Source organism: Apis mellifera, linkage group LG1 (assembly GCF_003254395.2).
Source record: "Apis mellifera strain DH4 linkage group LG1, Amel_HAv3.1, whole genome shotgun sequence".
In the NCBI taxonomy this organism is placed as follows: domain Eukaryota; kingdom Metazoa; phylum Arthropoda; class Insecta; order Hymenoptera; family Apidae; genus Apis; species Apis mellifera.
Genome location: NC_037638.1, coordinates 10,429,700 through 10,450,803, shown reverse-complemented (window position 1 = coordinate 10,450,803; position 21,104 = coordinate 10,429,700). Strand labels below are relative to the sequence as shown.

General features: G+C 45.0%; 1 protein-coding gene across 5 annotated transcripts in view; it reads left to right on the top strand.

The window, feature by feature from the left end:
• LOC725189 (protein bric-a-brac 2) overlaps positions 1-21,104 on the top strand; it is a 220,487-nt gene that overhangs the window by 1,566 nt on the left and 197,817 nt on the right. The window lies entirely within an intron of this gene.

Sequence of the window (21,104 nt, the reverse complement as noted above, 5' to 3'; positions counted from 1 at the left end):
GTGGAATATTTATTCAATTCATACGATCTTTCGATCTCTTCTTCTCCCCATATTTATTAGAAATATAGACGAACTCGAGATATATAATCACAGATGATGATGGTCGACAGAACGATTCCGGATTTGTCGAGCAAGTCGTTGCACGAAATACAGATGCTCGACGGCGTAAATAAAACTTGGAGGGGGAGGAAGGGAGTGATACGTATGAGTTAGGCACGGAGGGGGGGCTGCGAGAGAGGTGTCAGGAAAGTGTTTTACTAGCCTTAATTTCGTGCGCTTTCGCAGCCAATATGTCGGGCAGTAAATTCCAAACTTTCCAACCGGTCTCGCGTTTTCGGTGTTGAGCGCGTTTTAGCGCTCGCGGTTTTAACGACCTCCCTCCTCCTCCTCGGCTCAAGGAGGATATTAATCCCGTAAACAAGCATATTTCTTTTCGAAAAGCTCGAATTTTCAAAAAAAAACTTTCCTCCTCCAATCTCCCGATTCTGTCGTTTCGACAGAGTTAGCTTGCTTTTTCGCGATTGTAAACAATATATTGGAAGGCGAAGGTGGTAAAAAAGAATTCGCGGATGAAGTATCGCGCGCGCAAGCTGCAAAAAAGGAGTCAACGGGGGAGGAGGAGGAGGAGGGGTTATCGAGAGAAGAAGAGAAACGAGCGAGCGACGAATCGATTGGGCAAACGTACTTGCATGTACGGTTCGGGGAAGAACTAATAGAGAGAGAGAGAGGAGAAAAAAGTGGGGAGGGAAAAAAAAAAATAGTAATTTAGTTAGTAAAACATAAAGCCACGTTGGTGGCCGGAGAAGGAAGGCAAACACATTAAACATTTAGAGGGCATAATAACCCGTGGCATACGTAATACGGCTGGCGCCCTTTTCACCGATGGCTATGAATAATGTACATACGCCAAGGTATGACGTAGGCTCGCCGAGCTATGTGTATTTCACGGTGGGGTAGATCGACCAGACTATTTCCAATAACCGCCGCGTAACGTTATCGCGCGAGAGACCCGTATTCGCGGGAACCTGGAGAACAACCCTTTTGTGTCGTACTCCCCTTCCTCCTTCTTCTTCCTTCCTAACTGCCCCCGTTTCGACTACTTTCTTCCGAAACCGAATCGCCAACCGAACGCTTTTCAGCCAACCAACCCTTCCAGAATCGGCTCTCCTCTTCTTTCTCTCTCTCTCTGTCTCTCGTTCCATCTTGGAACACAAGCTTGAAATATCGGGCGTCGATGTTGTTTCACCTTCGTGTATGTGAATGTATTTCGAGGAAAAAAAAGAGGATTTTGAGGAGTTGAGAGGCAGAGGAGACACGTGGCAGAGAGAAGGAAGGAGGATCGGAAAATTGCGAGTACACAATAATTAAAGGTAGATTTGCGTCATTTGTTTACCTGTATTTCAATAAAAATTCAAATCTCGCTTGCAATGGTTTACGACGTTTTACGTGATAACCATTCTGGATGATGTGAGATTAGACGTTCTTGGAAAGGAAATTTTATAGCATGTTGACCCGCGTAACGGAGCGAGATCAGTCAAACATCACTTTATACAATCTTATTCGATCGATAAGAGATTATTATCGCGAGGCGAAACTTTGGTGCAGCGGTATTTAGAAGGATGCACGTATTGAACTTGACATCGACGTCGCTCGATGTGGATACATATTACGTCACCGTTCAATGTCAATTTGAAAAGGCGTAATTTCAATAGAAGAAAAAAAAAGAAAAATAACAATATTTATCCGTTAGACATAGTCGAGAAAGAAAAACTATTTTCAATTTTCAATTTCTTGTCCTTCCAATTTAGAAAATTCATCTTCTGAAATTAATCGTTACTTACGTTTTCACTGAGGAGAGAAGAAAAAGGACACGTCGCTATAATCAAGTATTGTCGCGATGCAAAAGATTTCCCAACCGCCATTTTTTCTATCGAGATTGCACATTCTAATCCATCGCGATTATCATTTATCTTTCATTCGAGTTAGATATGCTATTCCTTCTTCGAGATCTCCTCTTCCGATGCATATACGTTATAAATATTCGTGATATATCGATATACTGCGCCGATAAAGTAAAACTCGATGTAACAATAACGCGGAAATATCTGGCGATTGAATAAAACAATAAAATCGATCGAATTAATTGAGAGAAAAATTCTTTCCGGGCGACCGGTTTTTCAACATAATTAATCCGGCCGGGAGAAGGAATCAAATTTGCCGATACGCGAGATACACCGATGCGTTTAATTATACAGCGCGGAAGAAGGGCGCGTTATGAAGGAAAAAAAGGGAAAAAAAACACTAAATATGCCGAATTTAAAACGCCAAGAAGAAAATTATTTTCCTTCAATAATATTATTGTGAATCGATTTAAATCAGCCTGCTTCCAATTTTATCGCAAAATATATTGAAAGGTGTTCGCGAGATTGCCGATCGAGAACTCGATCGGTAAGTGTGACGTTTACGGGGGTTCGAGTTTCCGGGAAGCGAGGAAAGAAAGAAAAGACGGTTTATTCTCGGCCCAATCCGTGCGCGGAATACAACGGGCAACGCAACGGGCGTTGTTTTCACCGGCGGACAATACGAGCGGAATTCCACGGGAGTTTAAACAAATCGCTCGATCGCGCGATTATTATTGAAAATCCGCGGCCGAGGATGTTGTTCAAACAACGAGCCGCTTCGCGGGAACGGTTACCCCGACTCGAAGAGATTCACGTATCACCAAGATTCGTGTAGCGTTTCGTTCCCTAAATTCCAAGAACTTATCCTCCGATCTTTTTCAACTCTTCGCGCACGATTACGAAACTACACGATCTCGAGCACGTTTCGAATCAAACTCGATGGAGCGAGCCGACGATCTTCGAATCGAAATTCACGGGGAATCGCCGTAGGCCGACATCATCGTGTCTTTCGATTCAGCCTCGTTGACACGAGTTGGCTCCCGTTTCACGGCCGAAACCTGTCAAAAGTGTAGAATGTAACCCCCGCGGCGAAAAGGCAGACGTACAGCCATCAACGCTGTTTCCCTCCTCTCCCTCTCTCTCTCTCTCTGTCGAAAAAAATCGGCAGGACACGCGTTCGCTGTCCGATAAATCTACTAGAGACATCTAAAGGTGGAAGGGGGAGAGAGAGAGAGAGAGAGAGAGAGAGAGTGGATTGAGAGGGGGGCGGTTGGCGCATTCGCGCAACGAATATCGCCATAAAGGCCAGCTCAAAAGTCAATCAAGCGGGCCGAATTACGTCGAAAAGCGGGGGCTGGGGGGAGGGGGGAGCCACCGATATACAACAAAATGAAAGCTATCAGAGGTGACAATCCGCGGACGACAAATCAGCGTGTATATTTAATGCCCGTGGTGCCCACCCTTCGACCCCTGAAAACCCTCCCGACGCTCGAGATGGAATGCGTCTCTCCCTCTCTCTCTCTCTCATCCAAGCTTCGTCCAAATCTCCATCCTCCATCTCTTTTCGGCTCCTTTCTTCGGTTGTCACCTCCTCGCTACCGAAATAATCCTCCAAACGATCTCTCTCTCTCTCTCTCAGAAGTTTTGTGTGTCTTTTTTCAGCGCAATCAGCGACCGTTGTATCAATATTTATATAGTTTCTCGTTTTGGAGAATCTTTTTTCTTTTGGAAAATAGTGGATAAAGGGAATATTTAGGGGGACGAGATACATTCTTTTGGAATTTTTCGGATTGAAATATATATATATATATACAGAAGAAGGATGGAAGAGCGAAATTATATCCAAGTTTTCGCGAGAAGTGAAAGTGGCATCACACGGCGGTATAAAATATTTTATATAATTTATTATTCGTTAGCCTTGCCGGCATAGACGACCCATTTACATAATATGTAAATGTATGCGCAATAGTTTCGATTGTATGTAAATAGTAATAGGTTATACTATAGGATGTTTTGCGCAACGATCAACGTTTTGCTGCCCGCTCTTCGCCTTTCGCGCCTTTGACTCGAAGCCGCCCGTCTTTTCAATCGAAGAAACGCCGATTTTTTCATCCTCTCCCTTTTTTCCTTCCTCTGATTCGAACAACGCGATCTCGTTCCTTCCTTTCCTCGAACAAGCAAGCAAGGGGGGACGATATCTCGCAACGAGTTAATCGCGTTTTCCTCTCGTCCACCCCCAGGGGAAGGGGTTCAAAAAACCACCCGTGGATACGCCCCACGGCGATAACTCTCCGTGGCCGATACTCGTGGACAACCAACTGCCGACCTCGAGCAGGACGATTCGTTTCGAACTTGTTACGCGAAGAGCTGGCGCGTTATTCGAAATCTAGAGTGCGATAGTGAATTGAATTTTCTCGACGATCGTTTCTGAATTTTTGAAACTGGGTTTAATTGATTAAAGGGGATCTTATGTCTGTGGATAAAGGAATAAAAGTTTGATTAAATTACTCGAGAATAGGATGTGGATTTGTTTATGCAAATTGAAATATATGGGATTTCTAGAGATCTTCTCCTTTGAGTGATATTAGTTTATTTCAGTATCCTTTTCTCGTATTATATTTTGTAACTGAATAAATAGAGGTTAGACTGAAATTTTGCTTCTCAAATATAAATTTGTTAATGTCTGTCTGTCTTCTTCCAATCACTTCTTAGGAAATAGCAATTACGAAACGTATAACTTTTTCGTCACAAAGTAGAAATCAAATTTTTAAGGACACTTTTATTCTTAATCTTGTATGAGAACGAAAGTAGTAGGCCTGTTTCTTAAACATTTCGGAATGCAATTCGTCCATCATCTCTCAATTCTAAACAACTGTGAACGAAAACTTGTTTATTCGGGAGAGAATCGCGTTACTCATATATCGGACAAACGGAATCAAATCCTTTGCCATAATTGAACGACGCGAGTCGTGGGACGGTATTTATCCGCCATTTACTTTTTCGAAAGTCCCGCGGAGAGTGCCTGGGATTCGAACACAGGACCCGCTCGTCTGGCGTTCGTAGAGTGGCGATCCCCCGCCGGGCAAAAATTGACGCTTAATGCGAATCGCAGGTTAGATTTCTCCGGGGCTGTTTCGAAATTTCATTTCCGATCTGCCAAATTGCCCACCCGGCGACTCCATTCACCCTTCGTTCAGCTTTCAAATTAAGCTGCGTTAGAAGGATAACCTGAATTTATAAAAATTCATCCCCTCTCGATTGCGATACGTGCATCGATCTTCCAACGAGTAGATATCGTATTCCTGTAATAAATTATTAGGAATAGCTCGTGGAATTCAGAGTTAAACGAGAGAAAGGGAGGATGAAATCCCTCTCTGAAATTCACGAGTATCGAGTTGGCAACGAGAGCCGATCGTGACTCGTGGTAGCTTACGAAGAACGGGCAACTTGGTATCGCACCGAGCGGGCTGCGCATCTTTCTGCGAGCAACCGCCACTTATCCGCCGGGCTGCCCGCTAAATCGAGAGTCGAAACGAGCCACGGGTATTAATGCTATCTAGGCGCGACTATAAGCCGCGGGAGAAACTCTAGGAAACGAGCGTATTACCCTTCTCTCTCTCTCTTACCCTCCTCCCTTCTATCTCTCCCTCCCTCTCTCGTTCGTTCGTCCCTCGAGCGCGATGCTCTCCCCTCTGTCCTCCTTTCTGCCTGTTTACACACTGCAAAGCAAACCTGAGAGAGGCCTCGTCGGCCAACGATGCCTACGATCGATCGGTTTCTCTCGTGCAACGCGGAGGATGGAAAGAACCACCATCTCTCTCTTCCCGTTGACGACCGTTTTCGATCCGATTCCACCGTGTCACTTTTCGATTCATTTGGAGGGAAGAAAAAAGAAAGAAGAAAAAATAAATAAATAGGAGAAGAGAGAGAGAAGGAGAAACGATTGTTCCTTCCAAGATCTGCGGTGGTTGATGATGATACGTTGTTGTTCTCTCGAAGGTATCGGTATAGGAAGAGAGGGGGGGGAGCGGAGAGGAAATCGGATCGCATGTCTGCCTCGAATCTTTCCGCCATCTTGCGAGAATTCTTTCCACGGTAGCGAGCGACGAGCGGCGAAAACCGAGCTCTGCGATTACATTCCCTTATAAATATGCAAATATGGCGGCACTGTGCACGTAGGGAGAAGAAACGGAGGAGGAGGAGGAGGAGAAGGGGAGTGGCGAGAGGCGAGGGACAGGGGAGAGAAAGAAACCAATGTATGTGCACACACATATGTATATATATATATATATAAAACACGTGCGTGAAAAAGAGAAAGAGGGGGTGGAGGTGCCTTCTCTCCTCCATCAAACGAAAGAAAAGAAGAAGAAGAAGGAGGGGGACGCAAAAATAGAGAGTATCGCGGTATAATAATTATTGATTAGGTATTCGTGACCGACTCACCATCGCGAGAACCGTACCGCGGTGCAACATTCTAACCAACTACACCATCTCTCCCCTTCCCTCCCTCTCCACGGAACAACCGATCAACGAGCCCAACCGGTCTTCTCTCGTTACATCGAATCGGATCGAACCGAATCGATGCATATTCCACGAGAGAGGATATAAAGAGGGGAGAGGATGATTTCGTGCCGTCTCTCCCCGCCGCTCGATTTTTTCGTACGCTATGGTTTCTCTTAAACCACGCCACTTTCTCCTCCTGAAGGGAGGGCGATCGCGTATAAAAGGGCAAAGAAAGGAAAAGAAGGAGCCGGTACGCCCCTCCTCGCGGCTCCCCCTCGCCATAATTTTCGTAATTCCGGGGTTTCGGCCGAACCGTGTTCCGCGGCTACCAGTCTTTACCACGGCCCCCCCCCCCCCTCTCGATGCTTGCTTTCGATTTTCGGGCGTATCAAGGACGATCTTCCAGATCTCTTCTTCTTCGATCGAAATGGAAGAAACGTCCGAAATATAATTATAAGCGTGATCCCGTCGTTGAAAAAAGATTTATTCGTTCCTTTTTTTCGAGGAGAAAAGATTTGGATCGGTTTCGATGCGCGCATTATCATTCACCCTGCCCATTATCCATCCGCCGTCACCATCCTCCTCCTCCTGTCCCCTTTCGCATTCGACGAGATGGAAATTTAGCGGAATCATTCGCGATTTACGACGGGGCACCCTCCTCCTCTCACTTACCTCGCCTCGCACGCGAGAAAGATGAACGGCTTTATCTCCCCGACTGAATGATTGTCGCGATAATCCTGCTGCCTCTCTCTCGTTTATACGCGAGCTGAAGGGGCTGCAAAGGAATTAAAGAAGGGATTTGTTGATTAAATTGTAATCGTAACGCTGTTGTTTATCGTTGCGATTCTTCCAAGAAAAATTGGTTCGATTATATCTCGCATATCTGAGAAGCTATATACACGATAATTACAGCGCGACGATACGTAATAATTACGCAACGATTTATAAGGTATCGACGTTTTCACGGTTGTGCGCGACGCGATTCGGAAAATTGGGCGAAATCGTTCCGCCGTTAATTCGTGAATAATCCACCCGGTGAATCCGTTTCGACGGGCGGGGATCGATTCGTCTCGTGAATCGTTGCGATTTATTAGAAAGGATTTCTTAACAGGTTCAATTCGAAAGGTTTCCTGTTGTAATGGAATTGTAATATCGGTGGCCCAATCAGAGAAAAATGATAAAAATCGAACTTTTCAACAGCTTCGACAATATCAAGAGAGGGGGATGAAATTTTTCGCGGAATAAATAAGCGGATTTCGACGCTCCTTTCCGCCGTTAACGAACGATCGTTGTTGTTGTTGTTTCGTTTGTTTCCCGCCGGGATGTGGAACAACCCCTTCGCCAACCTCTTTGACGCGCGAAACGAGGCACAAAGACGAAAAGTGTAAATTAACGTAATAACACGACGTGAGCGAGCTTCCGTATTTTGCGCAGACGTTGATTGCGAATCGTTCTTATTAGAAGAGGTCGCTTTAAAACGATTTAAAAAAGCTTGTTCCTCGATATAATATTCTTAACTTTAGCAGCTGACCTAATTCGATTAGCGTGGCTTAAGGAGGAAGAGTTAAATTTATTGTCTTAATTATTAATTTTTAATATATCATTAATCTAAAATATAATATCCCATCCAAGAAGAGGAGGAACAATGGAAATTCACATTTCAATCCTGTAACGATTAAAACGGGATTATTGATGACAATATCTCTACTTATTGCGCCTTCGATTCTTCTCTCTCTCTCTCTCTCTCTCTGTGCGTGTGCGCGAGTTGTACGTAGGCGAGCGCGTTTCCCGGGCACAAAGTGCGAGGTAATTAGTTTACATCGTGCGAATCGTGTAAACTTCGCTACGCATCGATTAAATGCCGCTGCTGGTGGCGTTGTCGAAGCCACGGCTTATCGTTCGTATAGATTTGCCCCGATCGACCTCACCGCCCGCGTTTCACCTTTGCATGCCGATAGAAATTGGCAGGCCGCGCGACACCCGAAACCACCTCTCGAAAACCCACCGTTGCGGCCCCGCGTTTCGATCGGCGAGAAACTGATCGAGATCACGACTTGATTATCCCCTCCCCTAATTACGTTTTTATTCGCACGATTTATTACATTTGTTATGATCGACGAATATATTGTAAATGTAAATTTCTATCCTAAAAATCGAGTGTTTTATTCCATTGATCAAGTCTCATCGTTCGAATCGAGGCTTTCTTATTTTTATTCTATGAATGAGATTAATATCGATCGATGAAATGCAACGTTTACGGGAATATCACTTTATCTTACGAGCGAGTTGTACCGTTCATTAATCAAGTTTTAAATCGTATCGATTCATCGTGTGCGGAGAAATTTTCTCGAATCGGTTTATATTTAAAGTAACTTTTTTTCTCTCTCTCTCTCCTTGATACCCGACTCCCCCGTTTCCCAGACGAAAATCGATGGCGCGAGAAAAAGGTCCGACTACAAAAGCGCAAAAGTCCATGATTTTTCAGCCTTTGGCGAGGAGGATAGAGGCCGACGTTTGTATAGAGAAATATAGACGCGTAGACGCGTGCACGTGTAAAAGGGGTGCGAACGAGCGCGAGCAGGAATAGGCGGGGCTGCAGATGCGTACTCGTGTGCATGCCTCGGTTTCTAATCAGGCATAGTAGTTCTCGGAATCCCTCTGCCTATAATCGATCAGTCGGGTTATAAATTTTTCCGGTGAAACATCCTGAACCTTCTCTCCTCCTCCGGGGCTCTCTCTTCGCTCCGGCCGTCCGCGATCGATCCTCTTCTCGTTCGTGAAACGACGTGGCTCGATCGAACGGGCTTATATATATATATACAAGCATGTATCGGCGCGGTGTGCATTCACCGATTCTCAGCTTTTTCTACGATCGACCTTCGCGTCGTCCAACGACAGCTATTGTCGCCGTTTCGTCGAAGGGTTCGATGCGCGTATTACGATCGCGTAACGGTAAAAAATACTACCGTTTCCTACGGAGAAGGAGAGGTTGGCTAGCCGTCTATAAACTTGAGAGAAAAACACTCGTATTCCGAAAATCATTGTATCGTTATTATCGTCAATTCGCTTCTCGATTCTGTCTCTGCGTTCTACTATTTCGTCCCCTCCTTTTCTTATCCACTGAAAAGAAAAGAAACGCGATACTAATAAAATGTGTGTCATTCTCGCGTTACGAGCACTTTTCTTATCTCCGAACAAGCTTAAGCACGATATTTACCACTCGTTATGGGATCGCTACGAGGAAAAAAAACATGAAATTCGATCCTCGCTTTATCTCGGTGGACATAACAGTTAGCAGCGAAAGACCAACAGGTATCGGCCCGAGCCGAGGCCCGAGACCGTTGGAAAAAAATTTATGGCGTGAAATTACTCGCTTCACTGGGTCCCAAGGACGTTTTACGCTCGACCGCCGAACTTCTTCTCTTCTCCTCCTTCTTCTTATATCCGCAAAAAAATCGCCTCGCTCGAACGAACGAACGAACGAACGAACGAACGTACGTCCGTCGCGTGAATCGACGGACGGCGACGACGGGGAGGAAAAAAGTTGTTGGGAGGAAAAAAAGGATCGTGGCGCGTGCGCGTGCGCACGGTAGGTTTAATTAAATTCCCAGTTGCGAGCGAACTCGGTTGAAAAGGCGGTTACAATAGTCGCGTATAATTCACCGCAAAGGTAAGTAAAAGGTTCCTTTCGGTTCGGTTACGTTCAGGGGAGGGGAGGGGAGGTGGAAAAGGGAAGCGGTAAAGGTTGGCGCGTAACGTTGGTGGTGTTGGTGTACGCGGGATTCGAGGCGCGAACCGCGGCTGTGTGTTTCCGCGACGTTGTTCGACTCTCTCTCTCTCTCTCTCTCTCTCTCCGCGTCGGCTCGTTTTCCACTCTTAGTTATAACCCCGTGACGTTCCCATGGCATAAACAAAGCGTAACCGCCAATTCCGACGATGAAATATTATAAGTAATAACATATAGCTATAGGGAGGGAGGGCAGTCTTTACGTGTTGTTGAGCCACGGTTTCTCGCGGGACTCGCGGCGGAGAGAACGGGATAATAACACGGCACTAAACTATACTCTCGATACGCCATACCTACATATAATTGTATAATTATTATTAATGATATCGGGTCCCTTAAACGCGCCAACGTTACCAAGCCCCGATATCGGGACCCATATATATATATATATATATATATATATATATATACTCTGGTCTGGCAAAAGTCTTACTTTGTTCCTTCTTTCCTTCGACTCATCCCTCTTCCAAGACTTGGTTTGTCCCTCCTCGAGGAAAGGAGGGGTATTATCGCGTTGTAATCGGTTCGCGGAGGAGCGACATTTCGATATCCATCCTTCGCTACGATTTTTTCTTCTTCTTTTTATTCTACGAAGCCCTCTCTCTCTCTCTCTCTCTTCGGGCAATCACGTAATTCCTTCCGTTATTTATTGCCTCGGTTGCTGTAGCCCCGTTTTTTTCTCGAGGATCCCGAGGACCTTGACACACGGCTATAAGGAATCGAAAGGAGGCGGAGGCAACCTTTTCTCCCTCTCTCTCTCGAACGCAATTTTCGAATCGTCGAACAGTTCAAGGAGAAGGTAAAGATTCGAGAGGATCAAAGGGGTTGTTCCGTCGTACGCAAATGACAGACGCGTACGTGTCAAATAAAGAGATCATCGGGAGAGGAACGCCAGATCGAAAATTCCTAATAACAAGCATCGACCAAGAGAGGGATGAAACGATCGCGAAAAGCGGGCGTTGCGTGTAATAATGTATATATGAGAGGAGAAAAAGAAAAGCGCGGTGTGGACGAAAGTGGACGAGGAGGGGGGGGGGGGAAGCGTGCACGTGGAATATTAAGAAGAGATTAGCATAAGGGGACAGAGGCGTGCGTGTCTTCGCGATGATCGTGACGACGTTATCGATTGTCGTCGAGTTCTAGGTTTCAGCCACGTATATCGCGTGTACACGCACTCTCCGCGCAGACCGACAATGAGAGGAGGACGAGGTTAAAGACACGCGCTCGCCGTTTCGGAAAGGAGAGAGGGAACAAAAAGAGGGAAGAGAGAGAAAAAAAGAGAAAGAGAGGAGGGGAGGAAGGAGCACCCGCGGCTCAGGGGACCAAGAGAACTCGCGGTTGTATTGTGTCAACCACGAGGCCATATACTGGCGTACCGCGTTACTGGTAACCATAACTGTACCTGCATTCCGATCTTCTGAATAACGCCGGAATAATACGGCTGGAAAAAAAGGATGCCCGCGTGCACACAACTTTCCTCCACAACGCCGCCGTTTCCTGGATCCCTCATTTTTTTCGTCTTGCCCCTCCTCTATGCTACTCTTTTTAAACGAAAATAAATCGAAAAGTATTCCAAATGTAATGTGGACAGCAAAAGGAAAGAAGGATTTGTGAATCGAGTAAGTGGAAACGAAGAGGGAGAGGCGTTCTGGATCCCTCATTTTTTTCGTCTTGCCCCTCCTTTATGCTACTCTTTTTAAATAGATCGAAAAGTATTCCAAATGTAATGTGGACAGCAAAAGGAAAAAAGGATTCGTGGATCGAGTAAGTGGAAAGTGGAAACGAAGAAGAAGAAGAGGCGTCGTTCACTCATTTTTTTCGTCTTGCCCCTCCTCTATGCTACTCTTTTTAAACGAAAATAGATCAAAAAGTATTCCAAATATAATGTATAACAGTAAAAGGAAAGAAGGATTCGTAGATCGAGTAAGTGGAAAGTGGAAACGAAGAAGAAGAAGAGGCGTCGTTCACTCATTTTTTTCGTCTTGCCCCTCCTCTATGCTACTCTTTTTAAACGAAAATAAATCAAAAAGTATTCTAAATGTAATGTGGACAGCAAAAGGAAAGAAGGATTCGTTAGTGGATCGAATAAGTGGAAAGTGGAAAGGAAGGGAGAGAGGCGTCGTTCCTGGATCCCTCATTTTTTTCGTCTTGCTCCTCTATGCTATTCTTTTTAAATAGATCGAAAAGTATTCTAAATGTAATGTGGACAGCAAAAGGAAAGAAGGATTCGTGGATCGAGTAAGTGGAAAGTGGAAACGAAGGCGTCATTCCTGGATCCCTCATTTTTTTCTTGCCCCTCCTCTATGCTATTCTTTTTAAATATTTTACTCTTCGATCGAAAGATCGAAAAGTATTCCAAATGTATAACATGGACAGTAAAAGAAGGATTCGTTTGTGGATCGAGGAAAGTGGAAAGGAAGGGGGAGAGGCGTCCTAGATCCTTCATTTTTTCGTCTTGCTTCCTCTATGCTACTCTTTTTAAATAGATCGAAAAGTATTCCAAATGTATAACGTGGACAGCAAAAGGAAAGAAGGATTCGAGTAAGTGGAAAGTGGAAAGGAAGGGGGAGAGGCGTCATTAAGACAGATTTTCCGGCACGCAGTCGCCTGATTGCCTCACGTACGACGGTTACGCGCGATCATTCGGTTCGATGATAATCCCTGGGGTAAGTCTGTGGCACGTCTCTGTCGGCAGGGAAGCGGGAACGCCAGCAAGGAAACGGACAGGGCGCGGGGGAACGATCTCGGCTACGATCATACGCAATTACATGGTGAATCTTTAATAGAACGTTCCGAGGCTGGAATTACTCGGGCAGCCGAGTAATGCCCAACCGTCCCTTCCCTTCGTGAATTCTTCGCGAGTTCTAGGATCGATGGAGAAGTGATTCGCGTCTCACGATTCTCAGAAAAATATCTCTCGACATTGGGATATTACAAACGGTTGAATAATGGATAAAGTCGCTTTACATTCGAATTTTAGTTTACCAGGTTACGTTCATTCGGCCTAAATTGGAAATTTAGTTTTCTCCAGCGTCTATCTCGGCCATCCCACGAGTACGTTAATTCTCGCAGGCAGACGGCACAATGCCAAAGATTACAAACGAATTTCCCTTCCACCGTTCCATTCTTTGCCCTCCTCGAGGAGCAGTCATCGAAATTTGTTTCGCGATGCGTCTGGATGTAGGAGGAGGAGGAGGAGGAGGAGCCCCGGAGCGAGCTCTAAAATGACTTTCCAAAATTCGAAATTCTGGACGAGAGCTGAACGATAAAGCGGCCACTTAGATACCACAATTTGCTAGATGGTCGCCCAGGGCGAGCCATCCACTCGGCCAACCTTTGCTTTGTGTCTCCGCCGGACAGGGCAGCGAGAGAATTCGATTTAACCACCACGCGGACCCACGGAAATGCGTGAGCGCGCGCTTCGATTCTACAGGGTGCGCGTTGCAATTCCAAAGATCCTCCCTTCCTTAAGCGATATCTTTCTACTTAATCGTCAAATACGAGAGCGAACAGAGTTATCGTAATTATCGCAAGAAAAAGCGTCGTTACCCTTTCTTCATAAGGAAACTCGACAATTAATCGATTCAATTAATCAATCCTTCGCTTTCATTATATATATATTCATATTCGATTTAATAAATTGTTTACTCAAAGGAAAATTACGAGATTTGTACCCGGAAATGGAATACGGTCACCCGTTACAAAGGAAGAACGCGTATGCACCTATACGAAATACGATGTAATTTAATGCGGGACTTTCGACGGTCCCCGATGGGGCGTTCTTGCAGGAGTCGCCTCAAAGGTGGACGTTCTTGTCGAAATTGCGTTAACTCGGAAAAGGATGCACACGATGTACGTGAAAGAAGAAGAGAAGAAAGAACATGTCTAACGTGGAGTTAGACTAGGAGGAGAAGGGGAAGGTTGGTCGGGAGGCGCGCTCGAATTTATAAAATATCATTAATCTTCCGACTGGGAAACTATATACCCGGGCCCCGATCGAAACGTGTGTTTATGCCATCTCGCGGCACCGTTTAGACGTGATTTATCGTAAGAAATTATCGGAATGCTAGAAATACCGTATCATTATCGTGCATCTATATATATATATATAAAGAGAATTTAGAAGAAGGATCCTTCCGCGGAGGAATGGCCCCTTTTCCCTCTTTCTCTCCTTATTTTCTTCCCTTTTTTACGCGGCTCGTACCAATTCGCGCTCCTTCCTTCAATTCGAACCATTTATCGTGAAAAGAACCGGCGGTATATTGGCGGACCGATTAAATTCCATTCCACGGGAGCGTTTAAACACACCCCCCCCTCCCCGTGGCTTTGAATCGGCACGTTGCGTTCGTGGAAAAAACGTTACGTGCCCTCCCTCAACGGTACGGTGTAAAATTCATCCCGTTCCCCGGTTATTTCTAAAGGTATTGTAAATTTTCCGCCGAACGGCGGGAAAAAAGCCGCGCTCACGCGAAACACACTTGCGTTTCGTTCCGTTTGTTACCGGGGGCAGGGACGTGTGAGAAAGGGCGAAAAGTTAATTTGCAATTTTAATGATCGACTTTTTTCCCCCCCTCTGGACGAAGCAAAGGAGGATTTAATGAAACGATGTTACGTTAGGAGGAGGGAAGGGAAGACAAGGCCCCCGCGTAATGCCCCTCCGCGTTGTCGCAATTGTCTCAGTTACAACAATGCTCCTCCACGCTGACCTAGAATTCGCCTGTCTATTGAAATCTGCATTTCGAGCCGCGATCGAGGAGAGATTGCGAGATTCCTTCCATTCCGTCCACTAAGAATAATCTTCTAAATCCAACCGCTACTTTGAAATATTTGGCAAGGAAGAATCAGAGTCGAATCAATCCGTCTCGTATTCGAGGCAGCCGCGTATCGATTTCGTGGCCGCAGGTGAGAGACCGATGATTACACATCGATCGAGTCTTTAGAGGAAGGGAAAGAAGGAAGGGAAATGGAGGAGGAAAGGCGACAGGAACAGGTAGGAGGAAGGAAGAACGAGAGAGGGGATGTAAAAGGCTAGGGGGATAATTTCGATATTCGGTGATTTCGGTACCCGGTAGCATGATCGGGCGTATAACGCTTATAGCACAAGGGGCCTGGGTGGATGGTGCCTCGAAGGCACTGATATTACGCCGATCCCCCGTGATCAGCGCCTACGTCGAGAAATCGGGGCGCGCGATCCGCGCGAGAGGGAAGGAGGGGCGGCCGGACGTCGACATTTTTTGCGTCTAGCCGCTAGTAAATGCAGGGTGCGTGTGTGCCCTTACGAGGTAGGAGGGGAGGGTGATAGAGAGAATCGAGAGGAGAGGAGAGATAAATTCGGGACCTTGAGAAAAGGGGGCGAAAACGGAGGAAATTGCACGTTTCGAAAATGCAAATTCTCCAATGATCCTCGCGACGACCCCTTTTTTTTTTCTTCTTCTTCTTCTTCTTCCCTCAGAGAAATCGAGAGGGGAGGAGAAGGCCTTCGGCCTTCGAGAATATATTTTATATATATATATGTAAGTCGTACTATCTTCTCGGTAGCTCTTATACGATCCTCAGGAGGATCTAACACAGTCATTAATTTTTTTCCCCCACGATCAAGGACTCTTACCATTCTCTCTCTCTCTCCTTCAAATTTCACTCGAATCGGCGGTGGTGTTTATGACGCGCACGCTTCGCCCAGTTTCGCACGTTTCGCACGCGACCTTGAAAACATCGGGGGATATAAACGCGCCTCTGGATATATAAATTCCGTGGCGCGGTTAAACACGTGTATCGCGACTGTGTATGTAAATATATATATATATAAAATATATATATATATAAAATATAGATAGATATAAATATATATATATATATTTGTTATATATATATTCGTCGAGCGGAGGGTATGGAGGGTAGGTAATGCAACAAGTGGCGGTTTTCACGGGTTTTCCAGGGGATGAAACGGAACGGGCCGGTGGTGGATCGAGTCCCACGCCACCTCCGCTTCCACGGGCAAAACCGCCGACACTTCCACCCCCTCCGTACCCATGCCACCCCTTAACGGCCACAAAGCTCCTGTCGGGAATTTAAGGGTGGAAACCCTTACGGCGCTTGGCCCCTCTCGCGTCACGGGTTGAGATAGGTCGAGCAACGATCGACCGTCTCTCGACCTTGCCTCCGCGATTAGGGGATCAGCAGCGGCTGGAAAGAAAAGGAAAAGTAACCAGAATATATTTATCCTCTTTTATGTATGTATATATATATTTTTTAAAATCGAAGACTACGTTAAATAATTTTTTAAAGGGAATGGGAAAATCGTGCTGGCTCGGTAATTTTATCTCTCTCTGAGCGCAATTCGAATCCTCAACGATTGGCAGCGATTTTTACGGCCTGGCAATCTTGCCTTCTTTTAATTTTCTATTTAACGTCAATTCCACGAATATGGACGGAGGGCCCCGGTTGCATTTCGTTCGAGGGAGAGGGTACGTATTTCCAAGTTTAGCGCCGGTGCCCGTGGAAACCATTATTCGAAATCGGCGGACGCGATTGGCCGGCACGAAGGCACGGAGAGCGGTTCGCATGATTAAGATCATCCAATGATTCCTTCTCTATAATGATAGGCTTCTCTCTCTCTCTCTCTCTGTTTCTCTCTCTTTCTATATATATATCTGGTGGGGAGGTTCTAGAGGGGGAGGCATTACGCGAGATTACTGAAAAAAGAATCTTATGCTAATGAAAATGCCTCTTCGCGTCTTCCCCCTCTCACGAATCCTTCTCGAGACCTCGCCGCCGCTCCTTCACAACTTGTTCCTTTGCAGCAACGTATATAACAAATGATTTATCGTTGCTCGAGGATACCAAGTTTTACCAAGATTCAACGTTTAACAATTTTCTCCTATTGTTATTATTATTTAAGATATTAAAGACTATTAAAGAGTCGTGACATTTGCTCGATTCGATTCGAATGAATTGAGAGATGAATAAATTCAAAGAAATTGATATTTTGACTAGAAAAGAGAGAGAGAGAGAGAAATTCGAAATAGGATACGAACGTAGTTTCGCGCGTATCATTCTTTGGAGGAGGAAGGATGCGAAGGGAGATGGTTACTCCGGCCGATGGTTCTTATTATTTTCATTACGTGGTCGTAATGAAGCATTAACTGCGAGGCAGCTAGAAGAAGGCCTGGGTGGCGGGTGGAGAGAGAGGAGGGAGGGGAAGGAAGGAACACACGGTGGATGGAGTTTGACGAATTGAAAAAAATCATTTAGCAACTGGCTATTATAATAATACGTGATTCGTTTATCTCATCTTCGTACAGTCGGTTGAATCAACCTTCCTTCCTCCCTAAGAACGAAGAGAAGAAGAGAGGAGAGGTTTAATTTCTACATTGTTGTACTTGGAAACTTTTCGAATTACACTTTCAAATCGCTCCTTTCCTTTCCTTCGTATAATAAAAAATAAATAAATCTTTCCTTCTAACCTCTTCGTCCAAATCCAACTCGATTCTCGAATTCTCGAAAGAGGACACGAAAATTCGAGGGATGTCGAGACGAGGATGTTATATATTGCTCGATTCCGTGGTCGGGGGCATGATCGCGGAAGCATCGTGCCGCTGCTGTCGCTGACTGTACGATAATGCAGCCGGGGAGGATGGATACCTCCGCATTACAATATGAACTTGGACCGCCTCGGTCACGTTCACCCGATGTGTGTGTGTGTGTGGTCCACCTCTTGGGTCCCCCGTTCTTTTTTTTCCCTTTCCCTTCATCCCGTGCCATCTTCCCTCTGTTGATCCTCCTCCTCCTCCTCCTTCTTCTTCTTCTTCTCCTTCATCTTCGACTTTGTTCCTGTTGCTCATCACTGCGCCGCAAAAAAGGACGGAAACTCATTATCCACATACGAGATTTTACGAGCGACAGGTAGAAAGCTTCTGGAACTCTTATTCTCTTTTTTTTCTCTCAAATCGAAACTTTGAATAAAGGTTTTAATTCTCCGAGGAACCTTGAAAGTGGATCGAGTTAGGATTCGAGCAAATGAAAATTGTATTATATAAATAATTAATATATTATTGATATATTTAATTCCGTGAATTCTGCGAATATAAATGACGAACAATAGGTCGCAACCCGTTGGGAAAAATCGATTATTTAAAGAAAAAGAAAAGAGATAATCATTATATGAAACAATCTTGACAAACTTGCTGAGCAACTTCCGTTCCTTTTCTATTTCAAATTGTTCTTATTATTATTGCCACATCTAAAAACAATTTTTATTAGCTTACTCCACTGTAATATAATTCTTGTGCAACTCTTTCACCCGCTTGAATATTCAACAGTTACACTTATGTATATAAATATAGCCTCGCGTTTTAAATCGTTCGATTTTACGAGAAAATGCACACAACAATAATAAATTTGCATTGTCTCTTTGCCGTCCATCGATCGTTTTTCAAAATTGTATTTGATGATTTTACACCTTCGTCAGATTCGTTACAGATATATCAGGGGATGAAGGATGGATGGGAAAAGGTAGGGAATTGCGATTCGCTCGTTTCTTGTTCTGAGCGTGTTCACAACTGCGCTGGATGAATAATCCATGAACTTCTTGGGAGGAAGTGAACATTAGCTTTACCTTGTTCATCGGCCACTTTGCATGAGACGCGCAAATGTTTATACACACGCTATATACACGCCGTGCGAACGAATTATCCGCGTATGAAATAATCCAATAAAGTAGTTTTCCACCCGAGAGATCTTTTTCATCTCTTATCTCTTATAATAATAATTCGTGTTAATATAATTGACAAATTATTCTCAGATCAGATAAAACGTTAATAGATTCCATTTAGTCGCGATTATTACGTAAATTTTTATGTATTTCGAGAGATAAATAATTTTGCAGCAGGAGGAAAGCGGTTCTCTCTTTTTTTTCGTGGAAAAACAAAGTCTCCACTAGCGAGTATCGAAACCTAATCGAGATTTACGGCAGTGAACGGGAGACGGATCGAGCGATGGGAAAAAATGTAATCGCGTAATGACGGTTCGCCCCGGCTGACACCCGGTGATTGGCGACCCTCCGCCAGTTTCGTCATTTGCTTTCCGGCTCGCTGCGGTGGCCAGCTCCACCGTGATATCCTCGGTCGTCGGTCAACGACATCGATTCCTTTTGTTTCTTTGCCGTTTCGATATTCGAACCGTTCCTCTCTCTTTCCTCGCGCGTTTCAAATAAAGGAAACGTTTTTAAAGCATGTAAAAAAAATGCGTATCTCTTGATCCGAACAGTTTATTCCATCGCGCTGCTTAGAATAAAATATGGAAATATTATTTTTATCGAGCGACAGATCTTCTCCATCACATGTTTAATTACGTTAAATTTGTTATTATGTATATAATTCTCTACGTATTTTGCACGAATTATCTTTCATAGATTTATTTTTCGCATTATTATACAAACTTCATTTTCATTCCTATTAAAAAATATTCTTGTATATCCTCTGCATCAATTCTCGTTAATAAATTTAAAGCAAGTAGATTGCCTCAACTTATAACGGATCTTAATAAACGAAACTTTAGGGGGTAAAATTTACGAGGAGGGGCGGAAAGAATACATTGACAGGTGGTGGTTTTCCATCTTATTCGACGTGTAGCGTGGAGAGATTGACATTTGCCCACTCGAAACAGAGAGAGAGAGAGTTTCAAGGAGGCAGGAACAAATGGTTGGCGAGCTCGTAAATACAGAAGCGCGTGTAAAAGTATGGCGGGGCACGGGATGGATTAAAACGCGCGTGCTGGGTTACGGTGGTGGTTACGCCGGGGTGGTCCGACCCCCCGTTGCGAGTAATGTCGATGAATTATACCCATAAGTCTGTGCCAATGTGCGTGACGTGTCCTGCGGGGAGAATAGCGAAGCGATCGGCGATGTCGATTCGTCCAATCAGGCTACGCCCTGCAAATGGAAATCCCAAAGTTCTGTATAAATCGGAAATCGCAACCTATCCCGCGCGCATTTTCTATCTCTCCGAGATTTGCATCCGAAATGATATTTCGAAGGATATAAAATATCGTGCTATCAAGTTGCAACAAGTTGATCGAGCATCGATTTTTCCACCGCGGTTAACTTGATTGGGGAGGGTCGATACATGTATTAGATTTGTTAAAAAGAGGAGAAGTGCCTCCTCTGAAGAAGGAGCGAAGGGGTGTTGGTACGCACCCGGTAACCCAGTCCCGTGACCCACCGCTGAAAACGGCTGAAAACCCTCTCTCTCTCTCTCTCATCGTGTTTGGAATTGATTCGACCGACTACCCCTCGCTTTTTCATCCCTCGGTCCTTGGGGTGCGGCCTTTCGAAAGGGGAGTGCAAACTCTCTCGAATATTATTGCGGTGGGCGAGCTGAAGAGAGAGCTGTACGGTTCGATGAAGTCGTAAAAGATGCTCGGCTCGAAGGAATTTTTTCACGATTTTCTTCGAGATAAGAAGAAGAAGAGGGATCGTTGACCAGTTTTCGGTTAAAATAATGGAATAGAAGAGAGACTTTGAGGGGGCCCGCTCGTGACGACGACCCACCCACCCCTTTCGATCATTTCCCGCATGGAGAAACAATCGATGCAATGACGCGTATCAGGCGCGAACCGGCCTCGGTTATATCAGATTAGAGACCGAGCGGGAATAATTCGTCGGATCTTTGTCCCTAATCACAATTGATACACCAACAACCGTGGCAAAATGGAGGCGTACACCCGGTATACATACATTTTACCATTCGCCGCGTAACATGTCGGGCCCGGTTGTTTATCGCTCAAATAGCCGCCTATAGGCGTGATCCCGCACGGTGGCTAGTATATTTAGGCTTTCGTTAGGTGTGTGCATATAATATAAACATTCGATATGCGCGCGTACCGCGCACACACACGCGCGAGCTACGTAAATACAA